The sequence below is a fragment of the Phalacrocorax aristotelis genome, chromosome 3 (genome assembly GCF_949628215.1).
Source record: "Phalacrocorax aristotelis chromosome 3, bGulAri2.1, whole genome shotgun sequence".
NCBI classification, from domain to species: domain Eukaryota; kingdom Metazoa; phylum Chordata; class Aves; order Suliformes; family Phalacrocoracidae; genus Phalacrocorax; species Phalacrocorax aristotelis.
The window spans coordinates 56378525-56389157 of record NC_134278.1 but is presented as its reverse complement, the minus strand read 5'-3'; positions in this window follow the sequence as shown (position 1 = coordinate 56389157).

The window sequence follows — 10633 nt, the reverse complement described above, 5'->3', positions numbered from 1 at the left end:
ACTCTGTATGCTAACGATATTACAGAGGAAGTCCCCATTCCCTGCTCTGCTACTACATGTTTTACTTGAGCAAACACATGTTAGGGCAGTTACATCTGCAAAATTATATACCACCTATCAATCAATACCATTATTGAAATACCACTTACCAAAACTCACAGTAATTTTATCAATTCGTTGCTGGGCTTTGCAGGCATGCCACATTCACCTGACTGCATATTTGCAAGAGAAAAGTACATATTTAATCACCCCACAAAATGATTCACAGGAAATAACCACAAATAAAAAGCATCCTACACCTACGGCATTTGAAATAAGAAATGCCAAGATGGTGGCAATACATTTAATGTCCCAAAGGTTGCCAGAATAGCAAAAGCCATGCATGAGTAAAGAGGGAAACATGCTACAGGAAAAAGCAATAGGTTCTTTTTGTCCTTAGGCCAGTTGAATCTAATCAAGAGTCTGTGCTACTTTTGCACATTTTAGAGAACATCACGAGAGAATTTAGGTTGTAAGAGGTCTGCATAGCACAGGAAAGAAATTAAATAGAAGTTGCTATCATACTCATAGCTAAATAAATGACTTCTCTGTCAGGCTTGACAAAGTGATAGTATAAATCACTTCCAAGGTAATTTGCTAACACTTGGCTAGTTGGCTTGATTCAGCAATTGGCACTGATAACCCAGCCTGATTCTCAGAAGAGCAATGGCATGGTTTAATTCTTAATTCCCACTGCAGAAAATTGCAACCTATTGTAAAAACCAATGATTTACCATGGTAACATATATCACCAATATACACATTGCAGAGTCTCACAGTGGCTATCTGTATCATTGTCTCAGAATGTGTAGACCTGCATAAAATACAGTGGAGGAAATGGAGCCAAAATGTCAGTCCAAAACACCGCAAAGAAAGCAAAATCACAAAATGAATCTTTTATATAAATCCTAATTATAGCCTTCAAGGACTTACAGATAGCCTGATGCTGGGATCTAATTGAAATCTGCTATATGGACAGACCCTTGCTTGTTGCCTTCTTACTTCTCATTCTGTGCATTAAACTAGTAGCGCAGCCATGGAAAAAAGTCCTTCTGCATGTGAAAGTATGAAGATTTCTACTGCTACAGCTTTGATAACAATTTGCTTGTCTGAAGGAGATTGCCGACATGCAGCACCAGCTCCAAGTTCTTTGTGCACTTATTGCCACATGTTTGATTTCTGCTCTACCATCCCTAGTCATTTGTCATTCTCCCTATTTTGAAATCTAAATTTTTCCCAGCTGCTGCCGTGGCTGCTTCATCTAGCATGGTCAATAAGAGTGAGAGTGATAAATAGTGCCCTGATGGTTGGGCATGCCCCAGGGAGAAGAAAGACCAGAACAAAGGGAACCAGACTTATTTAGTGCTCTTGTTGGGGCACTGTGAACAACGTCAACTGACATCAATACAAACAAATGATGTGTTGACAACCGTCAATTCAAAAGCCTCATGTTCATATTTATTGCTGACTGCCTCACAGCAACCCTTCCTTGACTACATGCTAGCTGAATCACACCCTCTCAAGGGTATCCAACAGCAGCAGATATAAATATTTCTATCAATACAGGACTTTCCTGAAAAAAAAGATTTTCTCTTATTTAAGAACTGCAAACAGAATGCAAAAAATCAACAACCTGTTGTACAATTGCCTTTTTTTCCTCCTATTCACACTGAAGAGAAGGGTGGTCCTAAAAGAGAGGAACAGAGGTCTGAACCAAGTATGTGACCCCACAAAGGTCCCTCACCAGCACTGGCAGCAGAACCATTTTGCAGCATCCTCTGCAAGGTTTAAAGTCTCAACAACTTAAATATCACAAAGACTTTGAAGTAGTGAGGGACAATAGATCTGGTGACTCAGTCCAAACAGTCACGTCAGTACTGTCTCCGTCCTAACTAAAATGCAACACTACGAAAAAGGGAGGCAGGGGTGACCTTCGAACAGCATTGCTAAAATTCTCAAAGCTCTGATTCATGCATAGTCCTCATTGTTGAATGCACTTTAGGGGATAAAACAGCTTGAAATTCATTTTTCAAAACTGAAAAACATAGTTGTATATAAAGAAGAGAATTAGAACAGAGCAAAAGTTTTGATGGGCTGCAAAAAGCTCCATCTTATTCTCCTTTTAGACTTTTTCTGTCTTCCTTCTCCTAATGCCATGGAGCTTTGAGGGGGATAATCACTCAGTTGTTTCAAGAATAAGTTGTCAGCTCTACCATGAACAAGGAAAGAAAAATGAACTATACTATTTCTGTATGTATACATGTGTGTATCTATAAATAAATATGTATATATTAATAAATCCCTTACCCAAAGAATACACTATGCCTCACATGCTATTCACCCCATGAAAAAAGAGTGGAAGAAAGAATGAAAAATAACAGATGCTAGATACTCAGCCTGTAAGATGATGACAGTAGTGAAACATCTGTGTAGAATAAAATAACATAGAATAACAGAAGTCCGTGACATGGAATGAGAAGCAGCTACCTATGAAAACAACCAGACCTTAATGAAATAGATGGTGGATCTGCTACTGATGCTAAACTTAATACATATTAGGTGTAAAATTTACTACTATTTTTACAAGTCCCAGAAGCATGTTGGATGTTTTCCAGGACAAATAGAAAGATATGGGCCATGACCTTGATAGTTTTCAGAGACTTGACACGACAAGTGAAGATCACCAACAGCATCAAGGGTAAAAATTAAAGAATCTTAATGGAATATTATAGCTGAGGTGGTAGGCATCACAAAAGGCAAGAAATTTAAGATGATAGCTTTCCACAGCAACACTGCCTTTGCTGTGTTACGCAGCCTATATATACTACAGAAACCATATGCTAACATCTACATTTCACAAAATAAAAAGAAATGCAGATGCAGCTTTTGCCCAATGTAGCAAAACACAGCCACTTTTGAACTCAGTGGAACTGAGATTAAGAACCTCTTGTAGCAATGTATGGAACATATTGACATGTTCCATACAAAAGGATAAGAGAAACTAGATCTGGTAGCAGAACTTAATTTGCAAAGGCAAAACTTAATGGAAATAAATGGACACTAAATAAAAATTTTATTGATAAGTTGGATACTGTGTTTTAAGGCTCCTCAAATTCATTCTTGAATCCATCATGGCCATTCACATGGTTTTGGGTTTTTTTTCAGGTTTCTACATCAAGTAAAATTCTCTAGAAACATCCTCATGAAAAAAAAAATGTACGAGATAAACACTTCAGCAGATAATGAGAAGACGGACTTTCTGTCAAAGCAGAGTATTCAACCACTACCTACCAACCTGGCCAAAATGAAAAACAGCTGAAATGAAGTGAAAGGCCTCAATTACCAGTGTCTTGAGTGCTGGCTACTGGAGGTAACTTTAAATTATTATGGCACAGGCACACCTCCAAACTAGCAGAAGTAAAACTTAAGTCTGTTGTTTAGATCGTATATGATACTAATAGCATGAACAGATTTAAACTTTAGTAATGCCTTTGTGACAACTGTGGCAACATGACATCCTGCACAAATTGCCTCAGACAAACAGCAGTCATTAGTATTTCAGAAATTCAAGAGAAGAGTAAGACTATCACAAGGACAAAGCTACAAAATAATGAGGTTATTAAAGAAAGGTTGCAATTACAGAGAGAAACAAAGTACAGCTGACTGAAACAAGTTCAGCATCTAATACAAAGGCATTAACAGAAATTCTGCTATAATCTGGCTATAAAGGCTGGTTAAAAAAAATTACAAGAGTATTGAATACCTTAAATTCCACATAAAGGAGATTATTGCGATGCTATTGTAGTTACAGAAGGAACTGGCTTTTCAAATAAGCCCACAGAAACCTATTTCACAACAGGTAAATAGAATTACATGAAAGCTTTTCAAGCTATGAGCATATAAAACTTTATAAGCAAAATACGAAGTTGAGAGGTAGAAGATGGGATTTAGTACAGAAAGAAAACAGCCAACTTTAGTCTCTGACAGAAGAAATAATACGCAGATCCAGGTACTGTACAAAATAGCAGAACTGCAATTTGCATAAATAAATAACCATTTCTTGCCAGCTCCCTCCTTTCGTCTTATTTTATTCACAGCCTCCAGTTCACCTGATCTCTATTTGCTTCAACTGCACTTAAATTCAAAACCCACTTCTTTACAAATTAGCTTACTCACTACAGCATTCCTGAGCGCATTTATGCACTTGTAGAAAACCAGTACATCAGAGCTTTAGGTCATTCATAATTTTTCCCCAAACAAAAATAACAATAACAAATAATTGTAATAACCACACCATCAGTAGCAAGTACTTGGTCAAGATTACAGTTTAGCAAATACTTCATTTTTTTTTAGCATCCTAAATGGGAAGCGGGCGGAGAAAATGGGGAGCAGAACTTGACTGTTTACTGCTTGAGATATCTATAGCAAAAGAAAGCAACAGAAATGGGGAGGACATGGGTACTGTCCACAAAATGATGTGAGCTGGTGATGAACAATAGAGTCCTTGATTTAGGCACTCATCTTGTTCTTCTGAAAACCCAGTTTGTATTTCTTCCCTTGCCTGAAAGGATTTAATCCATCTCATCAAGCATGGGGGAGAGGCAGTCCCCAATGTCTCCTACTGAGTATGTTCCACCTTTGTACAAGGTACTTAAATATTCACTGAGCCATAGAAAGGAATGACATTATAATCTAGTGGCTGCAGCAATGCAGTACACTCCTGTTCTTAGTCCCTGCCCCATGAATATGAAGCACATTATGAAGCAGAAGTGTCAACAGACAGTACTGAGAGCTGCCCATCTATCAATGCGCTACAAGACGGTGCTTAGGATGTGGTCTGGAGCAGCAGATGCAATGGACCTCAAATAAAAGAAGCTATTTAAGTATAGAATACAAATAATTAAAATTTAACTTAAATTTTGAAATTGTGAAAAATCCTCAAGTAATAATTCAAAGTAATTATGTATTTTATGTAAATCTTACTGCTAAGATGAGAGTTCCATTATATTTTTGGTGTTAGTTGTTTTATTTTACAAAAAAAGGAAATAAAATGTGACATACACAGATTCCTCAACATGTTTTGTTTAAAACTTACTCATACACTTTAGAAAAATAGTTTTTCAAGAACAAGCAGGTTAAACAGTTGAAGGAAAAGTCTTTTACCAGCTTTTCTTCTTTTCCTTCTTCTAGAAGTGGAAAGGGATCCTCTATTTTGCAACAGTTGAAGCCACAATTGTCTTTTCTGTCCCTACCAGCTTTCTTCTGGTTCTGTTTTAATCTGTCTCATCCCCTCCCCCCCCTTTTTTTTTATCCCTGTGTTCTTTCAATAAAGCTTATTACTTAAATAGCCCTGAATCATTCCTGAATGAACTCAAGGGAAGACGGAGGAGAAGGCTGGGGGAGAAAGGAAGAAAAGCCACTGCCCCTTCTAGTAGCCACGGACCCCACAAATACAATGTAACTTGTGTGGGCTCCAGACAGTATAAAGCACTTACGCAGAGACAATGTGAATTGTAAGGTTTCAGGATAATTTTATTATAACATGTCTGAAGTTGTTGTTGTTCTTATCATTTGCACCATGTTACCTGTGCCCTCTGCAATCCTGGAGGATTTCCGCTCTCCACTAAAGCACTGCTAAGGTCTCTACCTCCTCCCGTCCCTCCCAGCTGCAACGGGACGTCTCCAGTCACTGCAGGCCAAGTCCCTGCAGCTGTGTGGTCACGTACCCCAGCAGGGAGCACAGCTACGGCACAACCGTACAGTAGATATAAATGTCCAGGGCAAACATGGAATGGCCTCTGAATTAAGTTCATAGTGCCACCTCTTCAGCTTTCATACTCTTAAATGAATGAATAACAGGTTTCAAGTTATGTGACACTTTCCAGAAAAGACGTAATTAATATTGCTCTAAGACACAAATAGTTCCTCCTCATCCAAAAAAAAGCACAGACAGATTATTTTTTTTAAAATGGCCCTGAACCTACATAATTGCCCATCACACTGCCGGGCAACTACGCTGATATTTCCTCAGCAAATAAAAGCTTTTAGGCCTTGCTTCCACTGGTCCTCTGCAGTGATTATTAAAGAAAGCAAATGTAGAAAAGGATATTAAAAATAAGAAAATGGAAAAGTAATAAAAAATTGTCTTTGTCATTCTTTAATTTCTTATAATAATGATGTATCATTCCTTTGAAGTGACTACAGTGGTAGTCGTTTGAAAGGAAATCCAAAAGATTAGGATCTTGGTGTGTTATTTCTAGCTCCTTTCTAAAAGGAGAAAATAAAATTTGGGAAGGTCCTCTTTGCAACCTATTGCATTGTTTCCAGGGTGCTAATACAATTACTATAGGAACAAGGGAAAATGACAGCTCTGGAAAGGCTCTAAAAGGAGCACATAAGATTTAGAGAAACATGAAATAACAGATTATTTTTCTCACCTCCTTCTTGTTGTTAATGACATGTGAATGTCCCCATGAGTTCATGTGGTTTTAAAATAAAAATCAAGGCCATTACAGCCTTTTTCAAGTACATTATTTTACATGGAGCTACATCATGTTTTTTACATGCCTGAATTATGCCTAACTAGTCAGGGAACCAGATTGTCAGATTAAATAACAACAGAGGCAAGATCCCAATCTGTTCTTCAAATTCAGCTTTTCAGAAGGTTTATAAAAGGTTAAATGTTATAATTTTTTTAGCTTTAGAATGCCATACATTACGCAAGGGGGACTAAAATGTCTGGTTGTTCTTGTAGCTCTTTCTCTGTCTTTCTGGATTTCCAAAAAATTCTGGCCGGTACAATTTTCAAAACACTCTTCTTATATCAGTGTCAGCAGGAGCTGGCTGGACTGGAAGCTCAATATCTAGTGTAGTTCCAAGTTATTGGGAATTGTGTTCCCAAGCAAGAGAGTGTTATTTTCAGAAATGGAGAGCTCGTACCATTCACTTTGAAGTAAAATTTTGAATTGTAAAATAAAGAAAGAAGCAAACAAAATAATAGAATTTTGCATAGCTGTCATGTATCCACTAGAGTGTTGCAAGATTTATATAACAGTAATGGCAGAATTTAGGACATATTTACATTTTTTGTTGTTTTAAAAAAGGGTCAAGGTCTAACTTGTCTGTTCAAAATGAGAAATCCTTTTAAAACCAAGTTTGTTCGCATTTATATAAATGGTAAAGATTCTGAATTACCAGTATCAGTTTAGAAAGGGGACTTGTCACTATGAAAAGCTACACTCTTTAGTAAATGTGCAATTATAGTCAAGTCAGCAAAACAAGATGTATAAGGGCTGGGGGAAAAAACCTTTGAAAATGTTACAATACTTCTTCTATAAAGCTGAAGTATAATTTCATCTGGATTAACACATAGACTATTCCAAACAGGGTAATGCAGAATTAGATGGGAATCAAGGAAGGATACCAAGAATTGTCAACCTGGAACAAATCTGATGAAAAGAAACCAAACCACTGGTAGGTCTCTACTCCAGGATGAATTACAACAAGGAAACAGTAATATTTATTAAAATTAACAGTATGGGGAAGAGTTTAGCAGTTTTTCTCACAGTAACAGAGGATATCCAACAAAATAAAAATAAAGGTAATTCAAAACCAATTTAAAACTTTTTCAAAATCTAACCTTTTGAAAATAATTTACACAAGAAATTATGGACATCAAGAACTTAGAAAGATTCAAGAAACACCTGAATACTCATATAGACAAGAGTAGCCTAAGTAGTCAGAGCTGTTGGAAAATATCTTTGCTTTTGCAAACAGTACAAAGCTTAATGTTCCCAGGATTAAGTGAATCCATCTGAAAAACACAGACCAATGATGAACAGGACAAGTTATCCTACCCAGGCTACAAGGATTTCATACAGTTTCCAAAACAGCTTTTGGTACTAGTTGTTGTTGACAGAAGCAGGACATGGAAGACAATCCTCAGCCCAATAAAGTCTGTCAATTCCTACACTCCGGTAAAATTACCAGTCTAGGGAACAACCTTTTACCTGAATTCTCACGTGCTAATTAATATGTTTGCATCTATAACCCAGAAAGGATATATTCATATATAAAATGTTAAAACAAGAAGAGTGGCCACCTGTCTGAATGTAACCAGCAACAACTCCTTACTGCAGGTAAGAGCTGTGCTATTTACTAGTTCATTATTCAGAGTGGCAGCTACAAAAAGAGAGTTCTGCTTTTTTCACATGGTCTCATCTCTACCCTCTTGCCCTGCAACACATTTAAAAATGCTGGATTTTTCTTTTTTTTCTCCTGAACAGCTCTCAGCCAGCACAGCAGTATAGCTTGAGATTGGATTAACTATAGCAGACCAGGGTCTCTGGAAACAAATAAATAAATAACCTAAATAAAAAAAGAAATTTACACCTAGTTCTAAATGCCTTTTCCAAGCCACAGACAGCTACAAATGCAGCAAGGTTCTCTGGAAGGAAAACATCAAGAGACTAATGAAAGAAACTAGAAATGTTTTTTTAAGGCTTAAAATTGAATTAAGGGAGTTGCTCTCTCATCCTCCCTCCCCACAAAGATATTATTAGAAAAAAAAATAGCTATTTCTCACTGTTACCAGATTACATTGAAAATGTCCCTTTTTTTTCCCTAATGGTATATGCTAACATTTACATAGCAAGACAGGTAAGAAGATCCATGTCTACTTAGGCTGATATAATGACCAATGTGAGTATGCATGTAATAAGGATAACAGGAAAAACATATACAAACTGAGATTTAATTTGAACAAACCACTAACAGAAGTACAAGCATCATGAAAAAGGGTCAAAATCCAGCTTTTCATAGAAGGTAGGAACAAAGACCCCCCACAAAAAAAACATTTTATTCTCAAGAGCTAGTGTATTTTATGCCATATCAACATATTTTTAAAGCTACCTATATTCGGAAGTAATCCAAAATTCACTACAATCGCAATACCTGGTCCATTGTAACTGCTTAGTGAGAAAGAGGACCAGTTAGAAAACAATCTGTGAGTGGGTCTGATCGCCTCTGTGTTGTGACTACTCTGTGCTAACATCTCAAATTATGTAATAAGCACAAAATACATGTGTAGTGCTGGAGAGTTAAACCCTTTTTAACAGTCCTGACTCTTATTTTCCTTTCCCCACAAGCAAGTTAATTCTGTAGCATTTTCCAATGACTTTTCCCAATTTTAATATTACAGAAATGGTGCTACACATGTGATACCACCAAAGCAGTTCGCTGTGAGGAACCAGGAACCACTAACCTCAAAGTTTCAAATAAACATCCTGTGAAAGATACATTTTGTTCCAGCTTTCTTTGCTCTTGACCCTACTGCCATTTCCCAGTCCTTGCTGGAAAGCTGCAACAGATGTAGCCAGATAAACAAATCTTCTAAGTAAAAAGTAAAAAATAAAAGTGTAAGAGTGAGGAACAAGCAAAGAAAAATCTTTCCGTCACACATACAGTTCTTGTGTGTGACTAGGTATTTCTTAGTTTTGTTTAAACATAGGGGTGGGTTTCAGAGTTTCATAGGGTTGGACTAGCACTCAAAAAGTCATCTGTTTAGCTTCCTGCCCAAACTATTTATGCCAATACTGAAATATTTTTGTTTTACAGACTGATTATAAAAGATGTACAATAATAGAGCCCACTCAGCTTCAAAGGAAATGTAATTCAATTATATCAGGGAAACAAATTTTCCAGTGCTACAGTGTAAGCTCATTATTATTACAGACCATCAGCAATACAGAAAGGAATTTATTCTTTTCTTCTTCTTACAGGTCTTCATTTGTGACCTTAGTCTCCTTAGTCTTCTCTTCAAGTCAAACAAAGCTGTCTTTTACCCTTTCCCCCAAAATTGTGTTCCTTTGACCTCTGACCACTCTCATTCCCTCCACCAGTTTGTCTCCAACTGGTCCACATCTTTCAGTATCCGAATACATGCTGTATGCTATGTAATACCCTACAATAGGACAACAGGGTTAAAAAGCTTACCTAGCTCATTCTGAGGCTATGTTGCCATGTGCTGCCATATGTTGCCATGTCCAAGTCTGGCAATGGCAGGATGTCAGCTCCTCTTTGGTTTATGATCCCCAGATGACCTTTGTGCACAGGATTACTATCTAACTAGTGGCACTTGCATTATTTTAAGCATCCAATTTAGATGCTTGCTCTGAGAAAATTCAGTTCCTGATTGTAGTCCTTTGCATGATCCCCAACTCACATGTCTGCAGTAACTTGAATTAAATAACATAGATAAGATTTCTCAGCATTTGCCATATAATGTAAAAAAAATACATTGTTATCTTTTTCAGTGAGATATTACCATAGGTCTGATATATTCACATATTACACAGAAAGATTTCTGAAGTGAAGATATTCATTTCAGAGTGAATTTACTCTGACAGATATGCAAGTTATGCAATAATAGTTGCAAGGTTTGTTCATATACCTGAGGACCATAGCAGCAAAAATAAATAATTAACTTGGAGATGAAGGTGAAGGTGGTGAAGGGAAGGGCCTCACAAGGAGAAGACTTCTGAGTGAAAGGCAAAGGTGGGCTTTTTGTTCTAAGTACTTTGCAAGTCAGGGGACT